The sequence below is a fragment of the Zootoca vivipara genome, chromosome 9, assembly GCF_965207765.1.
Source record: "Zootoca vivipara chromosome 9, rZooViv2.hap1.1, whole genome shotgun sequence".
NCBI classification, from domain to species: Eukaryota; Metazoa; Chordata; class Lepidosauria; order Squamata; family Lacertidae; genus Zootoca; species Zootoca vivipara.
In genome coordinates this window covers 26133088-26140857 of record NC_142592.1, presented here as the reverse complement: position 1 = coordinate 26140857, position 7770 = coordinate 26133088, and positions in this window count along the sequence as shown.

Below are 7770 nucleotides of genomic sequence, written 5' to 3'. Positions count from 1 at the left end.
TTACCATTATTTAACACACATGTAATTTAAGCATCTAGAATAGAATTTAATACAACTTTCTGCATTCCACATCTGTGCTTAACTATTATTTTCTTTTTCTAATTTTATCCCCATCTCTACTAATTGCAAGCGTTTAATCAAAGCCTTCTAATGTGCCAATATCTACCATATTTTGCACATAAACTAACCATTTCCAGGACTATTTCCCATTCCTTTCCCTAACTTTAGCGTACTCAGATTTCATCAGAAGGCATCTGTCAGTTGAGGCAAGTTCTAGATCCAGCTCGCAGAGGGCCTTCTCGGTAGTGGCACCCACCCTGTGGAACGCCCTCCCATCAGATGTCAAGGAAATAAACAACTATCTGACTTTTAGAAGACACCTGAAGGCAGCCCTTTTTAGGGACATTTTTAATGTTTTATCGTGTTTTCAATATTCTGTTGGACATCCTTTATGACCAAACATGATGTCCCTCCTTAATTATGTATCCCCACCGGCCAATCAAAGAAGAAACCAATCACGATCCTATGCGCCAGTTATGCCTCCCATTTTAAGGAAGCATCAATGGCTGGATGATCCCAGACACAAAGATGGCAGCATTGATCAAAGCTCCCTTGCCAGTGAATACTATCATTGCACAGCGTCCAGGAATATTCAGTTGCTAGCTCCAAGGCTCCCCACCTGAAAGATCCTAACAGAGGCGCCAGGTGAACTTCTCTGAGGGAAGCTGCAAGACTGGGTGCTACCACTTTCTCTAGTCGTCATCTACCTTGGTTCACTAGGTGAGGAATCTGGAGAAGGGCTTCAGATGAATATCTTAAGGTCCACGAAGTGACTTGCTGGGACTACTGGCCCAAAGATGTGATAAGAACGAGACTTTTTGCAAGAGAGAGTCACACACACACACACACACAGAAGAGCAGAATATCACAACAGGAAACATCACGGGGAGCAACACAACAAACCCCTGCTAGCTCAGTGGGAGAAAGGACTGAAATAGAAAACCAGCGGGGTGGGTTTAAGTGCTGCCATGGAAACATGTTGACATGACCTCCACACAACATACTTTCCCTTTTCTGCCAGCAACAACGATTTTAAGTCTAAAGTGCATTGTGACATTAGTTATACTGCTTCATCATGGAGGGTTTTTTAAAATTTGTTTCTGTTTTGGGGAAATAGCTGGCATGGTCGTCCCCCCAAGTTAAATACCACACACAGGTCACCCATCCCATCCCCCTCAATGTGGACCCCAGTGTTCAAAGAGAGGAGATTTAAACCTTTCCTCGCCAGCCATGAATTCTAAAGACACCCCCCTTCGTGTGCTGCAATTAGTATAAGGGGTAAAAGCTCCCAGCTGTAAAAGCCTTTCCCCAACCCAAAGTTGTGGGTAGGTTTTAGATCATGACTGGTGAGGGAAGGGTAAAATCTCATTTCTTGCATGCTGTGGTCCTGAGGATAATAAAGCCTTCCTCTTCTACCTAGCATTAATTTAATTAATTTAATTTATTGCTGTTGTTATTTAAAAAGCCAGGTGTAGTTGTTAATCACACTGTTAATATCTGCTTTGGCCCTGGCTTTCCAGTGACTATTGACATAACAGATGGGACACAGAGCCGTATGAATCATATTGTCTAGCACATTTGTACACATTTGTATAGCACCACTGTTAACACAGCATTCAGAAAACTTCACCCACCTGCCCCAATAATCTTCACAACCACCAGGTAAAGTAGGTCTGTGAAGGATAGGCGGTGACTTGTCTAGGGCTGCCTAGCGATTTGAGGCTGAGGTGCATAGGTATAGCCAAGGGGGGCAGCTGCCCCCCAAATCAATAAAAACCAATAAAAATCAATACAAAACTGAAGTTCTGCCCTCTAACAAAAGCCTGCCCCCCTTACAAATGCCTGCCCACCCCCTAGCAAAAATCCTGGCTACGCCCATGTTGAGGTGAGATTTAAACTGGTAATATCTCAGTTCTCACCCTCTCACCTCCCAGATATATATTTGGGAAAATGCCATCTCACTCTTCTAGATTAGATGATCAAGTGGTAACATTTCTGTTCCATTTTGGAGTTGAAAGAAATCTCAAGTGGCCAGACAACAGTCAGAAATGGCAAATTGCAGGAACCAGTGATACAAAGTTCTTAAGGTAGTATCTTTCAGTAGCTAAAAGTAATTTCAAGGGTACCGGTAATGAAATTGGATTGTAAATGGCAATAAAATGATTTTCACGTAAAGTTTTGGCCCATAGATACAGAAAAGGCAGCTGAGTCACCAAAATAAGCAATGCTACGGTATAAAAGTTGCACTACAAAGATGATTTTATGAGCAGATATGCCAAAAGCAGAAACAGAAAAAACCCGAAATTCCCCTGTATTTTCCACATTGCTTGATTCCCGCCCCCCTTGCATTAGGATTTGTTTATTTATACTTATATCCTACCCTTTCTCCAAGGAACTTGTAGCGGTATTTATGGTTCTTCCCTGACTCACTTTTTCTTCTCACAACAACCCTTTGAAGTAGGTTAGGCTGAGAGAAAGAGAGCGACGGACCCAAGGTCACCCAGAATGGAATCTACACAAAACAGAAGGTATATATTTATTATAAGCTTTCCAATCAATTTTGACTCAAGTGCACTTCTGAATATAAAAAGAAATGTTTCTTTTTTAGACACATGATTTTATTAAGCTAGAATTTTAAAGCAGCTTTCTTTACTCCGTCACGTTACTCTTACAATAAAAAGTGATGCCAAGAAAGCACCTGTTTACAACTAGTGTATACTGTATATTTGTGACACCAGCACACAGAACACTGGCATATGCATATCTGGATAAATGAATAAATAAGAGTGCAAATTATTCCCACAGTAGACTTGACGAGTACTGCAAGAGCAAATAATTGTTTTGAAAGAGACTTGCCTGTGATACAATAGAATATAGCGGACATGATTTGAGAATCATGGTTGTACAGCATGTTTCTTTTCTTACTTTCTCAGCAGAGACTGCTAATGATCATCCTATTTACCAGCGTCATGTTATGAGCCTAACCTTTCTGAAACCACTGGGCAATTGAAGTGCTTCCAGTTAGCAAAAATGATCTATAATAGGTATACATTTACACATTGTGTCTAATGATAGCTTGCATGTGTGAAAATGCAATCGGAGTACAAGCAGAACTCTTATCATAAAATGAAATCGACAGTCACAGACCTGGTAAATTGATCATGTCATTATAATTCCCTCTGTTTCAGTTGTCTTCCTGTGATAGTGGTCGTTGTGGCCAAAACCAGAGCATGTGAGGATTGCAGGAGTACAAGGGGAAAGAAAAGTTGCAGGACTTTTTAGTTTATAGAGGAAAAAATGAGTAAGAGGTGGCATTATAGAAGTTTATAAAATTATCATGCATGGCATGGAGAAAGTGGATAGAAGAAAGGTGCTCTCTCTCTCTCTCTCTCTCTCTCTCTCTCTCTCTCTCTCCCCCTCTCTCTCTCCTCCACAACTCATGGACATAAAAAAACTGAATGTTGGAAGATTCAGGGCAGATAACAGAAAGAACTTCTTAATGCAGCACGTAGTTTAAACTCCCACAGGAGACCAGGATGGTCAGCAACTTGGATGGCTTTAAAAGAGGATTGGCCAAATTCATGCCAGATAAGGGTATCTGTGGTTTCTAGCCATGATGTCTAAGCTCTGCTTCTGGGACCAGAGACAGAAGTGCTTCTGAATAACTCTTGCTGGTAGCCACAGGAGGAGAGAGAGTTTGGCTTCTGCCACAGGCATCTAGTAGGCCACTGTGGGAACAGGATGCTGAACATTGGCCTGACCTGGCAAGCTATTCTTATGTACTCACCTGCAGGGCCGGATTTAGATGAAGAGAGGCCCATGACTACTCCACTTGTGAGGAACCTCCCCATCCCCCACCTTCACAACTAGAAGAAAACGGAAGAGTGTTATAAACAAAATTGAGTGAAGCCAAGGATGATGACGGGTATTTAAAATTCTGCAATTCACAATTTCTCCTTTAAAGAACATAAGATATTATTGTTAAATACCATGGTGATTTTTTAAAAAATGAGCAAAATCAACACTGAAAAACTTTTGCAATAACTGGGCAGGCCGCAGGAATACCTGCTGGAATTGGCAAGGCATCTGATCCTCACCTGAATCTCATACCGGTAGCTCTCCTGACGAGTGCTTTGGTCCCTTTCTCAATTAAGGATCCCCTTCTCAATTTAGTAATCAATTTTAATCTAGAATTTAAATTCTCAAAACTTTCTTATTTGTTAATTTGAGCAAGTAAACTACTGCTCTCACTTCATTACAAACAGTATTTCTACCTGCAACACACTTGCAATTAACCAACCAGAAGGATTACTGTTAATAGCACCAGTTTTCCTATAACTTGATATTGCTGGATAGTTTTGATGAACCGCAAAAGCATTTTTAGTTTGCTTTCTGTTGCCACCCTGGAACTTTTCTTTAGTAGTGCCACTTTGTTTTGTATGATTCCTTGCAAATGAAGAAAAACAACTTTTCTGTTTGTCTATGTTGATAATATAATTTTGGTTACTTAGGACCAACCAGATTGTACAAAAACAAGATTGGGCACAGGCCTGGCCAGGACATAGGCATCCTGACTGTGACAAAGGTGACCTGTGTGCTTGCTTGCTTGCTTAACAGCTGTTGGGAACTTCAATGTCCCTGCTCTCCCTTCTTATGGTCTTTGTACTGGACCTGGAGACTCCAATAGAGAGCATTCCATGTCAAGAAGGAGGGAAAGTGGGCACCCTATCAAATGACAGGTAAGGAGCTACACGGAGCAGGGCCTTTTCACTTGTGGTGCCCATTGTATGCCTTGCTCTTCCCAGACCTGCTCTCTTTTGGCCTGTATTTTGTAGCTTTATAATTTAGGAAGACTTTGGAAGAACTGGTTGACAAGTCTTATCAGTCACTGACGTATGAGCGGATTTTATTTGCTGCTATTCTGGGCTTCTGGTGCACCAGGGTTTACACCAGAGTAATAGAGTTGGCCAGGATGCCAGAAGGGATACAATTTACGAGATTTCTCCATTGTACAGCAGGGGATGTTTAGTCAAAGGCTGAGCTGAAGCATTCCCTGCTGGTTACCTGCTTTCAGCAATAGGGATAGCTGTCAATTGGTTAGCTGTCGGATTCTAGAGCTCCCTATTGGTGGCTTTTAGGTAATTCACAAAATACAGAGTCCATTCATAAAACACAGTGTTCATTCATAAAGCAGTAACATAAATCTCCATTGCTACATATTGGGTGTGGGGCGCTGGTGGCGCTGTGGTCTAAACCACAGAGCCTAGGGCTTGCCGATCAGAAGGTTGGCGGTTCGAATCCCTGCGATGGGGTAAGCTCTTGTTTCTTGGTCCCTGCTCCTGCCAACGTAGCAGTTTGAAAGCAAGTCAAAGTGCAAGTAGATAAATAGGTACTGCTCCAGCGGGAAGGTAAATGGCATTTCCATGCGCTGTTCTGGTTCGCCAGAAGCAGCTTAGTTATGCTGGCCACATGACCCGGAAGCTGTCTGCGGACAAATGCTGGCTCCCTCAACCAGTAAAGCAATATGAGTGCCGCAACCCCAGAGTCGTCCGCGAGTGGACTTAATGGTCAGGGGTCCATTTTCCTTTTACATATTGGGTGTGTATTTCAGCGGTTGAACGTACAGGTTTATGGCCATGCTGTAGTGAGTGCTTATGCAACTGTGAATAAAAGGTGGCTGGGCTCATTGTCTTGGGGTTTGGGGGGGGGATGTGACAAAACTGATTTCCAATAAGTGCCCCCCTTTATTTCCATAACAAGTCCTTGAGACACCAGCGACCTAGAAGGGGCAGGGCTTGTCAGTCCAACCCCCGTACAGTCTCATCAGGGCTGACCTTAAGGCAATTGGAGCAATTTGGCCAAATTGGGCCCCACGTGCCACTCCTAAGGGGGCCCCCACACCAGGGCAATCTAGATGGATTTTATTTATATCCATAAGATTTTTCAGACTTTGGCTGTGAACTGGGTCCCTACCCAAAAAAATAAAAATAAAGTTGTGTCCCACTGCTTCAAATTGGGCCCCACTGGCTAGCCCTGAGTCTCATAGTTGCTGGGCCTGAGTTGCCCTGCCCTTGCAAGAAGTCTTGGGTTTACAATTTCGGGAGAAGGGAAACTATGGCACTGGGGAAAGGTCAGGCTGATGAGGCCTCCTAGAGTTAGAGCCCCAAGTTGCCCTGCCCTCGCATGAAGTATTGGGTGTGGCTATTTTGGGAGAGGGGAGACTGCCCGCTGGGGAGCGGGCGGGCTGGCAAAGCCCCCTAGATTTAGAGGCCCTAGGCTTCAGCCTACTTAGCCTATACATAAATCCGTCACTGCTCACCTGCATACTTTTCTGTAGGTACGGTACGTACAGGGAAAGCACAAGCTCCCCAAGAAGAATGAGCTACTCTCTATGCTATGTCTACACTTGGAAAGGAAACACTTTTGATGTAGCTGGTAGCTCAGCACCAGAATATGAGAGGTTTTCCCCTTCCCCCTCTGCAGTAATGTCAGTCGTCCCAGTTAAATCCACTAGAAATGGTTTTTACATTTATTTTTTCTATAGCAAGCTAGTCAAAACACCACACTGACTGCAGGTGTGCCTCAAACTTGCTAATGGTTCTATAATTGCAGACCCTCCCTTGTTCTCAATATGTGGCAGTGGAGCGAGTCATAATCATATTTAGTATTTATCTAGAACACCTGTGCAATCCATTTTTCCGGAAGGACCAAACTGAGCCGTTCTTATTCTGATTGACATTTCCTAATGATGCCTTGCTTTTGCAAAGCTTGAATAGCTTTCATTTTGGTAAAAAAATATACTATTTCTGTTCCACTCAGTGCAGGCTTCTGAGTAACTACAACTTGTGTTATTTATGCACGACCACACCCTGGTGCATTATTGAAAAATGTATGAGTTTATTTATTTAACTACTGATCATGCACATTATTTCTAAATTTGCTGATTGTAAAACCTAGTACACTCATAAAGACCTGCCTGGTAGTTTGACAAAAGGAATAAAATAGATGTACTCAAGGTTCTTCCAGAAATTTTCTAAAAAGAAGGGGTGATGTGTCATTGCCCAGCTTGCAGTTCCTTCATACACTTCTTCAAGACTCTTGGCAATATCATTTTCCCTAAAAGCCTGAATGTGGGGTGGAGCTGTCTCTCCAGTGTATGTGTAAAACAGAGAAATCTAATACAATTCAGCACTCATTATGCCCAAAAATGATTCAGCATTTCAGAATCAAAACTCCAGAAGCCTTTGCCCAAGATCACAGATTCCATAGGCTATGCAAGACCAATCAAACAACAATACAAAAGAGGAAGCCATAATTAAACTTGCAGAGTTACAGTACAAATGCAATAAAACACTAGTGATAAATATTGTAGGGCCACAGGCAAAACAACAATACACTTCATGAGACAAAAACCTGGATACATAGCAATGTCTTTAACCTTTGCTTGAAAATTTCAACTGCAGGGGAAAAACTGGATGCCGCCTGGCACAGGGAGTTACATAAACAAAGAGCCACCACCAGGAACACACTGCCACATGTCCCCACATTTTCAACATTATGAATTTTGTAATTTTAGAGCAATGTGATATTATGTACGGTAGCAATAAAAAATCACTTACTGAGCAACCTATGCGTGAAAATGTGATTTCAGGCAATAAGAAAAGTATTACTGGTAATGTATGCACTAATATCTATGTAAAGAAATGTGTA